Here is an 18384-nt window from a genome sequence, read left to right on the forward strand (position 1 = left end):
TGTAATCCATCCATCCAGTGGATAGGCTGGAGCCTATCCCAGCTGACTTCGGGCGAGAGGTCGCCAGCCAATCGCAGGGCACATATAGACACAACAATTCACACTCACGTTCATATGGACAATTTAGAGTCGCAAATTAACCTAAAATGCATGTTTTTGGAATGTGGAAGGAAACTGCAATACCCATGCCCAACAGCGATTCGAACCCAGGTCTTCCCGATCTCCTGACTGTGACTGCATGCCCAACATGCTAACCACTAGCCCACCCTGCGGCCCTGCTCAACAAATTTATTCTGAACTTAAAAAATGGCAGAACCGGGAAGAGAACTGTCATGTCGGACATGCCATAACTGACTCCATGCAGTGTGAAGGAAATCAAATCTAATGTCATTTACTATGACTGACGTCTAGTGACACGAATGCTACATATCACTTGCCTTTCAATATTTTTTAACTCATGGTAGGCCATAGTCCAATTGTCCATCGGACATGACACCCCGGGAGGACTCCTTGGGGAAGACCCAGGACACATTCGAGAGACTACGTCTCTCAACTGGCCTGGGGGAGCCGCCAGGCCGCCAGTTGGTAGCTGGGGAGAGGGAAGTCTGGGCCTCCCTGCTTAGGCTGCTGCTGCTGCTACCATGACCTCGGATAAGCGGGCGGATGGATGGATGGTTCATTAGCGGCCATTAAATAATTAATTTTGGGAAACCCGCGATAGAATGAGCGATGTTCGAACCGCGACATATCGAGGAACGGCTGTATCTGTATTTGCTTTAAATACGGTTTGTCTCAATTTAATCTAATTGACTTTGAAGTGCAGGTCAGATAGTTACCTGTTCTTCAAGTGCTGCACTGAGCCGAGACATCGGAAACTGCCGTTGACCATGATGGCCATTCTGGTGCAGAGAGCCTCACACTCCTCCATACTGACCATACAAGTAAAACAAAAATGTAATTACAGATTATATAATTAGACATTATTGACATTATTATGTGGTGTAAATATCCTATCCACTTCATTTAAAACAATACATAATAATATACAGTACACATTCATACATTAAAATTAAATGAAATAAAAACAAACACATTTACACACAAGAAATAAAATTGACACAAAAAATTAAAATGTGAAAAGACACAGAAGACCACACAACTCAGAGTTAAAACCAGAAAATAGAAGTGGGATTTAAGATGAGACTTAAGGAAAACCGCACTTTTGGAATTTTGCCATCATCCAATCATTTTGTGAGACATGAACACACGTATAAAAGCTATTGAGCAAACACCAATGTGCAGATATGTGAACTCTAATGGATCTCAATGTTGGCTACATTTTGTTTTCATTTTGCACAAATACCTGTGAGAGGTCAGAACTACAGCCCTTCCCTCTTTGGTGACGTTGAGGATGCAGTTCCACAGGAACCTTTTAGCCTTTGGGTCCATGCCAGTGGTGGGCTCATCCTGACAAGAAGTACAAACATATAATGTCCAAGAGGAGATGATACTGGTTTTATGTTTGATTTATTTAACGTGTGTTATGATGCACTCCAGTATACTGTTCCAAATAAGTCATAATAAGTCCAAATAAGCTCCAAATAAGTCATACCCTGGTAATTTTAATAATCTCCATGGTAATTATACTGGTAATTTTGAAAACTGCCAAGGTAATTATCCTGGGAATTTTGATTGGTCCAGAATTGCCATACTCTCTCCACATAGGCATGTCCAATTTTCTACATTTAGAATACTGTACACCAGGGGTCACCAACGTGGTGCCCGCGGGCACCAGGTAGCCCCCCATGACCACATGAGGTGCCCGCAAGCCTGCTTTTCATTCAGGTTTTCAGTTAATAATGTGAGAACACTAGAAATAAAAGTATTCTAAAACATAAAATGTGAATTGTGGATACCAGCATTTTGTGGATGTTTTGGTAAAACAAGCATATTTGATTTGTTTGGGTTGAAATAAGGTATGGAAATCATTTCTACAAAAATGAGTAGCTCGTGGCCATTTTCATTTTCTAAAAGTAGCTCTCGCAAGAAAAAACGTTGGTGACCCCTGCTGTACACTATGCTAGAAGTTGCATAGGACAAAAAGTGTGCATTTCCTCAAAATGGTCAAGGATTTCAATAATCTTCAAAATATATTTGATTTAAATCTGTTGGTCATCAAGTTCAATGCTCACCAGAAACAAGACAGGTGGAGCTCCAATCAAGGAGATGGCAGTGGAAAGCTTTCTCTTGTTGCCTCCACTGTAGCGCCAAGCCTCTTGGTCAGCATACTGGCTCAGTCCCAGCGTCTTCACACCCCACTGAGCCACCTGAAGCACAACAGACAATGTCCAATGCTGCAGATGACTGACAATCCGTGATAACTCAAAGTGCTCAAAAGAATATAAAATTTCAGTTTTTTAAAAATATATTTATTCATCAATCATGCTGTTTCGTGGTTAAATACAGCCTATTGGGCACCACTAGTGTTGAAAATAAACATACTTAGAAGGTTGTAAACAGGTTTTCTATGCTGTAACTACAAAAATATTTCATTTATAAATAAGGAATCGTGCTTTGTGGAAATTCATGGTTGGGTCTGGAACCAATTCATAGAGATAAACAAGGGATTACTGTATTATACTGTATGTTTGTTTTTTTTTTAACTGTGACCTGTCTTTGTGGTACCTTGGTGACAGACTCCTCGGGCACCCCGTGTAGACGGGCGTACAGTTCCAAATGTTCCCTGCCAGTCAGCAGGTTCCAGATTGCGTCAAACTGTGGGCAGTATCCCATCATCTGGTGAACCTGCTCCATGTCTGTCTGGACACTAAAAAACACAGGAATTGTGTATGTTGATGGGGTTGATGATGATGTCAGTGGCTTCCAGACAACAACTGCCACCCATCAAAAGGGACAAAATGTGTACTTGTGGTGGTTGAGGAAAGCCTCTCCAGAGGTGATGGGTGTGTCTCCTGTCAGCATGCGAAATGTTGTTGTCTTTCCTGCCCCATTGAAGCCGACCAGGCCAAAACACTGCAGGAGAAACAAATAAGATTGATAATAATCTCTAATGAAGTTAGAGATTAGTGTAGAGAGATTAGTGAAGTGTATTTCACAACATAATGTGGTTATCTCACATGAAAAAGATCATGCACTTGTACAAGATTATCTTTTTGAAAAGTAGCTCATGTATTTTAAATAAGGCTGTCAAAGTAGCAGCGCTGTTTTGTTTTCTGACGTACAAATAAACATTTGCAAGTCCTTGAAGGAAACACTGTGGAACCAAATGCAGGAACAAATATTGAGCAGAAATAGACTAAAGGGTATTTTGGATGGGAAATTTAGCTTCAAAGCCCTGTCAGACGGCTCTCGCAACAAAGTTACAGTAGACGCACCTACAACGTAAATGATCCGTTCCAAGAACCTTTATGTTGTAGGGGTTTTATGTTATACGAACAGTAAAATACATGTAAATAGCCTAATCCGTTCCAAGATCTTCCCAAACTCACACCTTTGGGCCTTCAAAATATTCCACCAAAAATGGTGGGAAAAGATAACAAAAAACAGCATAAACATAGTAGAGTAACATTCCAATATAAAACAAGGTAAATAAGGTATAATGGTCGATGGGGAACGGCCGTATAGTCTAGCAACATCACTTCATTTCATACCACCGTCATGCTTCTGGATCATTTCCTGCTTTGTTTCCATCGACAACTTTTCCCTTTTTTTCTTCTCACTTACACTTGGTTTGGGGCCCATGACTACGGTATTTTTACCCCAAATAGAAGTAAACAAATTAAGAAGAGATTTCAATGCGTGTAAACTAGTTTAAGGGCGACCGACTACGATGAGGAAGGGAGCTCACATACAAACTGGACGCGCTGGATAAGTCAGCCAATGAGATAAGAGCGTAGGCAGTGCTACGATAATCAGCCAATGAGATGAGAGCGTAGGCGGTGCCCCGATAATCAGCTAATGAGAGCGTGAAGCCATCAGGCGTCAGTCACCAAGTGTATTCTGTTAGTCTCTCTATCGCTTGCACGGACTTGACGCTTTTCGTTATATGGAATTCCTTACGTAATACGATGCGAAAAATTTACATAAATTCTTTACGTTCAGTGGAATTTACGTAAAAGAAGGTTTACGTTATGCGAGGTACTACTGTATTTGATTCTGCTGTTGCTGTGAGTTGAGTTATCACCGAGTACATCGCCTGCCAGACAGAAAAAGTTAGAGGGTGCATTCAAGGACCGTCAAACATCCATGCATCCTCACTAGGGTCGCAGGGGTATGCTGCAGCCTATCCCAGCTGACTTTGGACGACAGGCGGGGGACACCCTGGACTGGTCGCCAGCCAATCACAGGGCACATAGAGACAAACAATCATTCACACTCACATTCACAGCTATGGACAATTTAAAGTCACCAATATACCTAACATGCATGTGTTTGGGAGGAAACCGGAGTACCCGGAGAAAACCCACGCACGACCGGGAAGAACATGGAAACTCCTCACAGAGATGACCAGGTGGAGATTCGAGCCCAAGTGTTCCAGATCTCCTGACTGTATGGCTAACATGCTAACCGCTCGGCCCCATGCGGCCCTGACCACTCGCATTAAACATGCAAAAGCTGTGGAATTTTTAACTGCATAATATTTATGAATAATATAATGGCCCAGATTTCCAAATTGGATATCCCTTTACATAAAATTTTATGTAGTTGTTGTAGTCTCGTTTACCACAAACATTTACCTCCCAACTTATTATAGATAAAAACTTCTTTCTATCTGTGATTAAGTGTGATTAATTAAGAGTTAACTATGGACAATTGTGATAAATCACAATTAAATGTTTTAATCGATTGACAGCCCTAATTTTAATGCATGGTGATGATGACAGCTCTTTCAATGTGCTATAAACACTCACTGGACACAACATTAAGTACACTTGCAAGAGAATAAAAGCACAACTAATACTGTGCCAAAAATTCTTTCTTTACAAAGATAATAATGCTCATTTTTTTGTAACTGTTGACAATCAAAACTGAGCATTGATGGGGCATAATTGAATGCATTGGATCTCATTTTCTGGGCATTGAATCGATCGCAACTGGACTGTTCAGGTTGTTGTAGAAGATGTTAACGCTCTCATCCGAGCACTACTCATCCCAGCACCTCTCGTCCCAGTAGGCTTTATCAAGCTTTTATCATTTGTAAAAGTGCATCTTCTTGCAGAACGAACAAAAGCAAGATGGATGAGGAAGAAATGAGTTGCAGACGCAATAACATTGTCATCCCCTTATTTATCTGAGAATCTCAGAAGGATTTCTAACCAACACAACATACCAGTACACTTCAAACCTGGTAACACTGTGACACAAAGTACACCCCAAAGACAGGACACCCCATACCCAGTAAAACAATCTGGTGAATGCTGCCCAGTGAAGTGAGAAATGCACAAATTTTTATCTTGGTGAAACCAAGCAGACGGGCTAACTACTTCAGGTCAAGACTCAGCTGTCTACCAAATTTACATATTCTGGACAGAGAAGATAGATTGTTTGAAAGAGGAGTGACGGAAACCATCTATGTTAAGGTTGAGAAGCCATCTCTGAACAGAGTGGGAGGTCTGCGGCACCACCTTTTTTTTTTGTGTATCACAAAAGAGCGAAAACATTCCTGTCTTGACAGGCCTCCTCCTTTTAGAGGATGAACACCTTGCATCTTGCACCAATTTCTCAGACTAGAGCTGTCCTATCTAGTTAAGACTAGTGTTTGTCCCACCTAGTCATTGAACATGAACTGGTGAAGCCTGTTCAGATGAGAGGTGAAACCTCTTGCAAGACAACCTGAACAGTCCAGCTGCGATTGATTCAATGCCCTGGGAACACAATGTCCAATATTCACAGGCATTGGATCTCATTAAATCGTGTAAGTGGTCCTAATGTTGTGGCTCGTTTGTTTGATGTTGCTTTAGTTTAGTTAGTAGTATATCCCTCACCTCGCCACGAGGAATCCCCAGACAGAGACGATTCACTGCCGGCTTCTTGCCAGCTTTATACACCTGAAAGAAGTATCAGTATCAAGTATCGAGTGTCTCTCCACACAATGCCCACAATGTGATTTCAGTGACAACCACTTACCGTATTTTTACGACCATAAGGCGCACTTAAAAGTCTTAAATTTTGTCCAAAATGGGTGGGGCGCCTTATAATGCGGAGCGCCGTATGTGTGTACAGAGTTCCAAAATCTGTAACTTTTGTGACTTTTATGAGCGCTCCGCTCGACTGACTGGGAGCCTGGAGACACGCTGCTTGTATAGAGGAAAGGAAAGGTGGACGTGACTGAGGACGCTAAAGGCACGCCCTGGTACATTGGCCTGTCACAATAATCGATAAAACAATTAATCGAACGATAGACAAAAACGAGGTTGATAATTTTAATGCCTCGATAAATTGACGTGAACATACGTATGCCTGTTCCATTTCCTCATCTCATTGTCCCTTACAGGCTGGATGACAAGAGGGTCACTCTGCATGTGTCTGTGCGCATTGGTTCTATAGTGGAATGAACGGAGAGAGTGAATCTCTTGTCAACTATTCAGCCTCTTTGTCCCAGTACGCGGTGGCGGGGGCTACAGTATGTAGTGAATGGATACACAGAGTGCTAGCAGTTAGCGAGTTAGCAAGCAAACGTGAATATGAAAGAAGCCACAAAAGCGATTTCTTAGCCCAATGCCACAACTCAAGTGTGGATGTGCAGCAGAGCCTTCATCCCGACAGTCAACGCTTACTGAGGCGTTTGATCGGCGGAATAAATATAAAATGAAAGAGCGCAAAACAGTGCGCGCTCACAGACAAGTGTCGCTCGCGACACTGCAAAAGAAATGCAACCTTTCAATACGGTTGAAAAGCCAACTTTTCAGGAAATGTCAGTAAATGCACATGTTACAAACAGCAATATAACTGAGTGAAAGAAGATGTATTGAAGTGCATTTTACTCTGCAACTGTTGTCCAGCCCAAATTATGACCCCATACATCAGGTAACAATACACTCCATAAGTGCATGAGTGTGAAGGTTTTATTGGAGTGGGTTTTTTTTCTAAATAGAGACAGGGTGATTGTGACAGGCCTACACATACACGTTAAATTTCAACCCAAAGAGGCCTGTACATAAGTGTTTGCTGTTTGTCATTCTCATATATGATCATTAACAAAGAAAAGTGTGAATTGTGTACTTTGCTCAGGTCCATCATGGTCAGGATGTCAGCATCCGCTTTGCCACTTTTAACCCGCTGTCTCTCCTTGGCCACATCCTCATCTTCTGGGCTGAGAGGAGGGATCTCAAACACATGCCACCATGGTCTAGACACAAAACACAAACAATAACTCTTTGACGGCATCCTTACAAATGAATGTAGAGCTCGGGTGGTGTTATGGATGTACCTGCACTGCATGAAGAACTTGTACTGCAACAGTATGGTGAAAATAAAGAAGACAACACCTTGTGCTGCCATAGCGAAGAGGTTCCTCCCGATAATGTTCCACTGGAAAGGGTCCAGGGTCTGCGTGGTGCCTGAAGGAATGATAGCCACCCAATGACATTCAAAGACCATATGAAATATCATGTATTGTGCATATATCTGTACTATATACATACAAACTTTCCACCAAACTATGTAGAGGGTGGCACATGGACCAAGGAATATATTTTAACTGTTTAGTCACTATGGAATCAAAATAACGGTCCACCCACCAGAATCATAATCCTTCATGGACCAGGAAAGAGCTAGCAGGCTACTTCCAAACAAACACAAATACACAAAACTTAAAAAAAAAAAAAAGAAAATTAAAAAATTAAAAAAAAATTATCAATTCAGCTTTGGTGGATGTCTGCGCTCTATTAATTGACACTGTAGTTATACTGTATAATGTGGTCATTAAAGTATGCAAAAACAACATATCCAATGGTGGCCTATGACCTTTGCACAGTATTAGTGTATTTACTACACTTATGTCTTGTGTTGCAATTATGCAAACCTTTCTGTATGTAACATTTTATGTTTTTAAAAAAGCCTATATTCATACAGCTCCCACATTATAAGCAGTATACGGTAATATACAGTATACATACACTACCAGTCAAAAGTTTGGACACACGTCCTCATGCTATTGAATGAGAAAGTGTGTCCAAGCTTCTGACTGGTCGGGCTGTCAAAAAACGCACTAACGGGGCAATTAATTTAATTGATTACGTTAAAATTGTTGGCGTAACGAATGCATATGCATCATGGCAAGCTACACCTCTCTGGTATGATGATAGACGGAGGCACAGGGTAGCGTCCCCACAGAGCCACACAGGTTTTGACGCTCTTTCATAAATGTATTTTGCACTGAACACAACAACGGCAGTGCAATTCCAACACCACATATGTATCTCCAACTCACAAACACATCTAAAATCTGTTCTGTCTGGAAACAACACTTCGTCATTCTGGAGGTGCATTCACGGACACTCTGAACTCCAAAAATCACACCATCTTTATCATGCGTGTATGTGTGGACCACATAAAAAAAAGACACAAGAACAATTGCTGAATATTCTTATCAGCATTTAAAAGTATGCTCAGAAATCCCAGAAAATACTCAAAACGTGAATTACATGTCCATTACTTGGTGTCTTTGAAAGCAACTCGTCATTGCATATCATAATAATAATTAAAGTTTGATTAAAATGCAAGATGGCGCCCTCCGTGGTAGCCGTCTCTTTCACTCTCCCGTTTTTTTTTCTATTTTATTGTTCATATTGGACATTCAACGCACTCACTCACAACATTTACAACAGAGAGACACTTTTGAACATCGGCAGGATTCACTATGAACTTCCATTCAACCTGTCAGACTTTGGCTTTCTTCTGCGTCGTGAGGACGTAGCAGCCTGCGCGCCTGGTGAGCTGAATACCTGGCGAGCAAAGCATCCGAGGCGGAAACGAGGCAAGAGGGGCGGCCTGCATGCTAGGCTAAAAGCTAGAGCGACTAGGCCACCGCTAGTCAACTCTCTCCTTTACAGAAACCTGGCTGACGGAGGATATACCAGACTGGGCGATCCAGTTGGAAACATTTGCCGCTTACCGGGGAGATCGGACTCTAGCGTCAGGTAAACACAGAGGTAATTTATTGGCATTAATGTTTATGTTCTTATTTTTCATTATGTTCTCATTCATTGTCTTGTCTTTTTCTTTCTTTCTTTTTCTGGGAAAATGAACAGAACAAGAATTTCATTGCATAGCAGAACCACCTGTTGTACTGTGCATATGACAATAAAACTCTTGAAGAGACTAGTATTAGGTAAAAAAAAAAATCAGTCGTGTGCTATCTTTCAGCCAGATTTACATTTTCACTTTGTATGGAGCTGTTACCACATACACTGTGTGTAAAATTAGGCAAGTGAGTATTTTGAACATATTGACATTTTTATGCATATTTTGTTTATCATTCTGACTTGAAAATAAAAAAGTGAGATGGAAATATTTTAGTTTGAGTTCCCTAATAATTCTGCACACACAGATATTCTCAACAAAAGCCAAAAACCCACTTACACTTCCTTAAATCTTTGTAGGCATTAGTAAACTGTCGGTCACTCAAATATCGTTGTCTTCAAGCAAATAATCTTGTAAAATATGATAGTGACTAACATCACAAATAAAGGTTTCCAAAAACACCCACCAACTAAGTGGAATGAAAACAGGGAGTTACAAAAATAGATAGTCACAAGTTACAGAAAATAAAAGGTGCTCAAGGAACTGCGATGCACCCATTTACTGTTGTGCAGGCAGGCTATACTGAGACTTCACTTCAAATCACTCTTTTGAACACACTTTATCACACTTTTCTTTCTCTGGAGACTTCAACAGCGTCAAAGTATGACACTGCACGTCTTGCAACATGTTCGTTTTATTCAATCCTCTTTGACAAACAATGCTATTAAACCACTAATAATATTAATAACACTAATAAATTCCCTTGCAAACCTTTACTGCCATCTAATTGAGGGCCGTGAGTGTGCGCGCTCACTTCCGCCATTGTCCCCGCTTACTAAGGTGAAGCCTTCCAAATAGCTGTCTTCTGCTATGCCTGCCGGCAACTATCTGCTCGTAACCCAAATTTTAGCTTGCAACGGAGAGACGGCTCATATCTAAAGACTCTTGTTAGCTGGGACACTCGTCTGCGAAGGTACCAGTGTATAAATGACAATAAAAAAAATGCCCACTGTGTTCCAGCCCCTTCTTTAGCTTCTTCAGTTTCACCAGCTGAGTCCAGCAAGTGGCATTTGAGAGTCTACGTACTCCGGTGACAACACAACTCACAGCGACAGCAAATACCAATAACTCTGGTCTTGTTGAGAGGGCCATCTGCCCTATTTGTTCCCGCTTGTGGCTTCTAAAACTACAGTGTGTGTCGAGGGTCAAACAGGGCACACGCATGCATGAAAAAACGCTAAAAGGAATTTCATCGCGTTAACTTTGACAGCCCTTACATTTCTTTTTAAAGCTACTTTTGAACTACACAATGTAAGATGTAGACACCCTACCCAGTCTCTGAAAGGCCTTAGACATGGCGTGGTAATTAGCCACGTCGAGGAGTCCTCGTGCCAAGCAGAATTGAGGGAAGATGAGAAATACCTTCTTCAGGACATCGTTCCCCGACTTCGCAAGCTGTTAAAAAGGCACAAACACTCAGAAATCAAATTTTAAAAAAATCAGCAGTAATTTTGCAGGAATAAAGTCAAAATAGAAAGAGAATTGTAAGAAGAAAAAAATTGTCATCCCCAAAAAAAACAAACATCTAAATTCTACGAGAATAACGTAATATGAAGACGTTAAAAGTCGTAATATTATGAAAAACAAACTCAACAAAATAATGTTTTCTCAAAAATTGCTTAAAAAGTTAAAATGTTACAAAAATAATGTCAAACAATGGGAATAAAGTTATGACAATGGGAAAAAAATTTACAAGAATTTTACATGGTTGGAAAATAAAAAAAAAATACAGCAACATCATCAGAATTGGAAAAAACAGCTGGAATTTTACGAGAATAAAGTCAAAATATTAAAAGACAAAAAAAGTAATTTCTAACCACAAAAAAGTTGCAAATTTACATTACCACAAAAAAAATAAGATTATTTTCGTGGCATTGAGTTGAAACAGCAAAGGACAATATGTTACTTTTGAAAAGTCATCGTAAGTTTTAAGTCGTAGTTTTGAACCAAGCATTTTAGCACTCGGTGAAATTGTGTGATTTGTCATTGTGTGACAAACTCACGGCAAGGTCACTGCTGGCTTGGGGTGTCACAAGCTCTTGTGTCACAAAATCTCGCATAATTAAACCATGACAATATTTCTCAATCACAACAAAAAATGTCTTGTGGGCACTCGGCCTGGGACAATAAATAATTTATTAATCACACAGGAAATGAAAATTAACTCGATAATTTTGCCGGCCTCAATATATTGAATGCAACATGTGCATGCGTATCTGTATCTCTTCCTCGTCTCTCGCTTCCAAACAGGCAGGAAGAGGATCCACTCTGTGTATTGGTTTCAGCACCTTGGTGCCTTTGTTCCATAAAAAACGGTATGAACGGAGTGAGCCCTTTTGTTAGTCAGCCGGCAGCATACATACAAAGTGCAGGTTCGTGTAATATAGTCAAAAATTAAATTAGTATATTGCAATATATCATTTTTCATTGTACTTTTCTGAAAAGTAATGTTAATCTCATGTATCATCTCGTCTAGTGAACTGAGTGCCTTGTGACACCCCGAGTGCTGGCTATTGCTTACCCAATGAAAGAGCTTTCCTTAAAGCCCCGGTTCCAACCCGCCGTGCTTGCAAGTGTGTGCTGTATACTTGCAAAAACATGGTCAAAACTTGGGGATCCATATGTGGTGAGTACCGCATCAGTACTGATTTGGGAGCACGCAAACACACCGTAGCACTGTTACTGCACTGAACTTTCGAAGAGTTCGGGCTGCGTCGGGCTACGGACCCAGTAAGGGTGCCGCGCATGCCCTCTACAGCCAATGAGTGAACAACATGAGTCTTTTACATTTTTCCCACGTTCGCTTGCTCTAAGACGCATGTGCATACCATGCACATGATAAGTGTGCTGTCGTCGGTGCTTAGTCTGCACTTGCCCAGCTCAACTGACCCATGAGCACACAGAACTCATGTGGACCGTACCAAGTAAGCATGTGCTCCGCGCTTACAACGCACGTTGTGTGCACTGATTTCTGCAGCATAGTATATAAAAGCCAAGCCAACGGATGAGTGGCAACATTATATCTCCAAAATGCTCTGTCGCCGAAGAAGATGCAAGCGTCTTTGTCACATACACAGGAACGCACAGCAACAGTGCGCAGGAATACGGCGGCAGACAAATATATAACGCCAAGCGTTTTGTGGGGTCTGACTTTTTTGGGAAGGCATTTTCGTGACGCAAATGTATTAATCTTTTGGACGCATATTGTTTTGAGAATCCAAACTCTACTTAATTGTCCCCAGCAACTAAGTGGAACTACGTTCTTCATCACGGAAATCTGACCAGGACTGGACTTTGCCGATCCTGATTCCTGGCCTTTCTGTCTTGGACACCATGGAGTTGGCAAGATCAACGAGAATGGACAGCGTCTGCTAGAGTTTTGCTCTTATAACGGACTCTGCGTGACCAACTCATTCTTCGAGACAAAGCCTCGACACAAAGAATCATGGCGTCAACCCCGCTCCAAGCATTGGCATCAGCTAGACTTGATCCTGGTCCGCCAAACCAACATCAAGTTCGTGCACATTACCCGCACATACCACAGCGCAGATTGTGACACAGAACACTCTCTCGTCTGCTGCAAGATCAGGCTTACTCCCAAGAAACTACACAACTCCAAATAGAAAGGCAAACCTCTTATGGACACCACCTGCATGCATCTACCGGAGAAAGTTGAGGAATTTGCCAAGTCCCTCCAAGAAGCACTGCCTGCGGAACATTATTATTACAAAATTATTAGGGACATGCTTTTTGCAGATGACGCTGCTGTAACTTCGCACACTGAGCAAGAACTTCAATGCCTCATGGACAGGTTTTCCCAGGCCTGCACAGACTTTGGACTGACAATCAGCCTGAAAAAGACCAGCGTGCTGAGTCAGGATGCGGACACAACACCTGCCATCCACATCGACGACTACCAACTCGAAGTCGTGCATCAATTCACATACCTGGGATCCACCATCTGCGACAACCTGTCTCTGGATGCCTAAATCAACAAGCGCATCGACAAAGCTGCCACAACAATGGGACGTCTCACCACCCGCGTCTGGGAGAATCATAGGCTGACAATTCCAACAAAGATGGCAGTATACATGGCCTGTATTATCAGCACTCTCCTCTATGGCAGTAAAACGTGGACAACATACTCCCATCAGGAGAGCAAGCTCAACAGCTTTCACATGCGCTTACTTCGTAGGATACTCGGCATTCATTGGAGTGACAAAGTTTCCAACACCCAGGTTCTGGAGCGTGCAGGACTTCCCACCATGTTCACTCTGCTTAGACAACGCAGGCTCCGATGGCTTGGTCATGTTCGAAGGATGGACGAGGGACGCATTCCAAAGGACATTCTTTATGGAGAACTTGCCTCTGGCAAGAGAAGTGTTGGTCGGCCCGACCTGCGATTCAAAGATGTCTGCAAGCGCGACATGAAAGCCCTGAACCTCAACACCGAGAACTGGGAAGAGGTAGCATCTGACCGCAGCAAATGGCGTACGATTCTGCAGAAGCAACTCAAGATCGGAGAAGAAAAGATACACGCTGCCGCCAAGGAGAAGAGAGCCAAGCGGAAGGCATGTACTCCAGCGATGCCATCAAGCCACATCTGTTCCAGATGTAGCAGAGATTGCCACTCCCGCATTGGTCTTGTCAGCCACAATCGGAAGTGCCGATAATAAATGACTTTCTCTAGTGCGTGAAATCCATAGTCGACTTCGACTTCGACTACCTACCTACCTACCAAAATTGTGTTTCATTGTGTTTTTGGCACCGTCTGGTGGTGGGTTAAAAATAGCAAGCAACAACAGGAAGTGTAAACCAGGAAGTCCTCTTTTCTGCATGCATGACAGAGTGAGCATCTCAGTGCTGCAATCTGCTCCATCCTTTGTTATAAATCCAGAAAACGGCTTCATCCTGTTCACAGTAATATTAACATGTTTATGTCACTATTTTGGATGTATGATAGTTTTTGGGAACTGAATCTATATTATATGTGAAGGTATTTAGTATTGTCAATCATTTTGTCTTTCTCAGTTTTACAACTAACGATATTCTTCAAATTAAATCCTGCCAAATACAACAACCTGCCTGTTCCTTGGGGGATGGAATGATGGAAAATGTTCATGTTAGCTCGCTGTATAGCTGAAGATCATGTTGCCTGCAACGTAAAATGTAGTGAGTACAGCATAGCAACCGTGCGAGTGACGTGCACTGACGTACTCCCTCCCTGCACTTGCCACTCCATGGAATGGAGGCCGTGGCATCCCCAAAAAATGTACAGACTAAAAGCACTCACGGTGGGTTGTGACTGGGGCTTGAAGCAGGTGAACTCTGATGTCAAGTAGGGCATCATAAAATATGATCCCGTGGGCTAATCCCTTTCAATCCAAGTGATGTCCCTGATTTAAAACCTCAAAATATAAAATATAATGGCACAAACACAAGTTCAATTAATTTACAGTTCAATCAATTTTACCTCATTTTCAGAAAAGTCCAAGACATATGTTGGGAAAATGGTATAGTATCCAATGAAGAGGTTGATGCCGGTCAAAACACCATATGCCTTGCTGGGAACGCTATATATTAAGGATGCTGGGTACATCAACGGAGTCATGGACCACCTAAATTAAGTGATGAGATTAGCAATACATAAATATTGACACATTAAGAGTGGAGAAAAATATCATCATACTGACAACAGAACAACAACTGCCCATAATATACAATACATCTTTCCATTTAAAATAACAGGAAATAGATCACGGTGGTCTGCTGAGTCACACCATGATGATTGGACAATAGTATGTTAAATGTCACTTGAACGCACCCATAGAAGAGGAGAAGCAGGATGACAGCTGGCAGGTTGGCACCTGTGATGTAAGCCTGCTGCTGGAAACAGATGAACATCAGCACAACCATGACAGCCGGGACCGTGTAGTTCAGCTGAAACAAGGGCAAAATATTTAAAAAAAAGAAAAACAAGTCGGGGCTGCTAGCGAGTGCTGCAGCCTGCAAGTGAGAAAACACAATTATGAATGAAGGCACAAAAGCGCTGGTTTCTTCGGCGAATGCCACAGCCCCAGTGTGAGAGTATTGGTTTTAAACAGAATTAACAAGGTGAGCCCATGAACACCGACGAGCTGATATGTCGCATTTGTTGGAAAGCAGTGGCGACGAAGAAGGGGAATACGACAAACTTGCATGCGCACCGCTAAACACAATCATCCTGTCCAATTTTCCCAACTGGAAAAAAAAAAATGACGCTCGAGTGCAGCAGAGCCCTTGTCCTGACAGTCGACACTTATTTTATTTAAAAGCTCTTGGCATTCCAATTGTAACGTTACACACTCAGTTTTAAAGTTTATTCCTTTTGATGCAGTGTACTCACCTTATTATGCCATGTATTGTCATTACATTAATGAAAAAATGTACAATTATCATCCAGCAAAATTTGTTATTGTGACAGGCCTCAGTGCAAACATGTATTAACAAAATGTTGCTGTTTTGTGGTTGACTGGCCTAAATTACAATAAAATAAAATTACAAATACAAGGCATTTACAAGACATATTTTACACTGATCACTAGGTCTCAGTAATGTTTCATTGAGACAATATCCATTGCAGGAAGTGCGTTGTCAAGAAACTCTCCCAATGTTAATGTTTTGACTCTCTGTTATGTCTTATTTATGTCCAATATGTCTTATTTCCTCTTATTATGTCTAGTGTATTGGGTAATAAAGAGTGCAAAGATGACTGTAGGGGTGTTATGAAATGTCTAGAGGGCTCTAATAATGTTAAAAACTGTACTGTAGCAGGACTTCCAGGTGAGTGCGAGAGCCCGGTGTCTTCCACCGCTGAGAAAGATTGGTCACCTTGTCCGACGAATTCAATTATTTTTCAGGTTATAAGCTTAGCCTTCTGACTGCCACGCACATATGGGTGAGTGTCCACATGACTGCATTAGCTGCCGTTTGACTAATGATCACACCGTGAGCCTCGAAAACTCACCATATTCAGTTTGTTCTTCAAATGCAGTATTCAAGCTTTTTAACGTGCTACCAGATCGTTTTCACGGCACGTGTTGGTTGTTCAGTTCTACACAGCAGACATGATTGTTTTCGTTTGGCACGCCTGCGCACTGTGAAGTAAAGTGGGAGGACCACAATGCCCAAGATGTTAGTTAGGGCAAGACATTACAAGCATGAATGGATCGCTGCGGCCTGCAATAGTACTAGCCACAGATGACTCGCTTTTGTGATCGGTATTGAAAGGCATTTATTGGCATATGCCAATTATGTGATTTTTCACAGAAAACGGCCGATACTGTTCGGTTGCCCATTGATCGGAGCATCCCTAGCCTTCATACTTTTGTCAAGTTCCTATTGGGAATCTGTACTGACCAAGTCCCAGGAGAAGTTTGCCACCCAGTAGACGATTGGTTTGACACCACTGACAAACTGCAGGTGTTTGGCTTTACAGGCTCGTTCCTCTAACAGCAAATAGGTAAAGCTGACTGGCACCATGGACATGGCCATCATCACGCAGAAAGAAATAAGAAGGTCCACCAGTGTCGTCTTCCTGATAAAAGGAAGGGAAACAACAAAATAAATATTCATTTATTCATTTTCTACTGAGTATCTTGCTCAACATTAACAACAAAAAAAAACAACAGCTGCAAAAATTTGAAAATCGGCAGTTATTTTACAGGAATGAAGTCAAAATGTTAAGATAAAAAGTTGTAACAAAGCCAAAAAGTTGTAATTTTACAAGAGTTTGCATGTGCGAGGGGAGGGGTAATCTAAAATGGGAGGTGCGAGGGGAGGGGTAATCTTAAATGAGAGGATATAGCCAACGCCTAAGGCTGTCGTCGAAGTCTGAGCATGTGAGACAAAAGAGGCCTTAAGCAGACAATCGGTGCAAGTATGTGTGACATTAACGTGTATCATCGCAGAAATACATATCTATGTTACATGACATATACATGTAACATTAGTCAAATCAAGTGGAATAATGGACACAAAACAGTTTGTATAAATGGAAAACATTTTATAAGTGCAATAACAAACCGTATTTTCCCGACTAACAAAAAATGAATAAAGTTGTAATATCTGGAAAATCAGGTTGCAGAAAAAGTTATGTTATGAGAGTAAAGTCAAAATATTATAGTAATAAAGTCACAATTACAAGAAGAAAATTTATAAGAGAGTTGAAATAGGTGTAAAATTAAAATTAAAAAAAAAAACGCTGTAATTTTATGAAAGTAAAGTCAAAATATTGAGAAAAAAGTTGCATTCTTATAAATAAAGTCAAAATATTGAGAGAAAAAGTTGCATTCTCATGGGAAAAAACGGCGCAATTTATGAGAATAAACTCGTATAATTGACAAAAAAAATTGTCGTTTTATTATCATGGAGTTTAAATGTTGAAGAAAAAACATATTCTTTAAAAGTCAAAATTATACAAGTAGGGATGTCCGATATTGGCTTTTTTCCCAAAAACCGAAATGCCGATATTGTCCAACTCTTAAATTTCCGATTCCGATATCAACTGATACCGATATGTGTAACATCATCTATCTTTTCTTCAGTTAAATTGTTGTAAAGTAACAATACTCTTAAATGGGTATAGCTGTTTTGTTGGCTACTCTACCCATCTCTGAGTAGATAATTCATGTATTACATATTTTTTTATAACAATACATTTGTGTTTCTTATCCTGTGTCTTGATGGACAGCCAATTGGATCCTCCAGCTCAGCACAGGTGTGGTTTTTTTGGGTCTACCACTTCACATTTTTGTTCCATAAGGCTCAGGATCTTTCAAACAATTTAGAACGACTGTCTTACTGCACCCAACCTGTAAAAGCCTCCGATTTGTCTAACATGCACGTTTCCAAGTACGATAAAACATGCAAATGCCACAGAGTGATCCTCGTCAAGAGGCGAACCCTGAACCTCTTGGGTGTGAGGTAGGTGTGCTAACCCCACTTACACTATGGTACCCCCAAACTAAATACGCCACAGGGGAAAAAAAAACATATTTTTGACCAGTAAAGTTTATTTCA

The 18384-nt window shown here is 41.2% G+C and overlaps 1 pseudogene; it reads right to left on the reverse strand.

Annotated features, from left to right (window-relative positions):
• LOC129188677 (phospholipid-transporting ATPase ABCA1-like) overlaps positions 1-18384 on the reverse strand; it is a 54561-nt pseudogene that overhangs the window by 3525 nt on the left and 32652 nt on the right.

Source organism: Dunckerocampus dactyliophorus, chromosome 10 (assembly GCF_027744805.1).
Source record: "Dunckerocampus dactyliophorus isolate RoL2022-P2 chromosome 10, RoL_Ddac_1.1, whole genome shotgun sequence".
Taxonomy (NCBI): Eukaryota; Metazoa; Chordata; class Actinopteri; order Syngnathiformes; family Syngnathidae; genus Dunckerocampus; species Dunckerocampus dactyliophorus.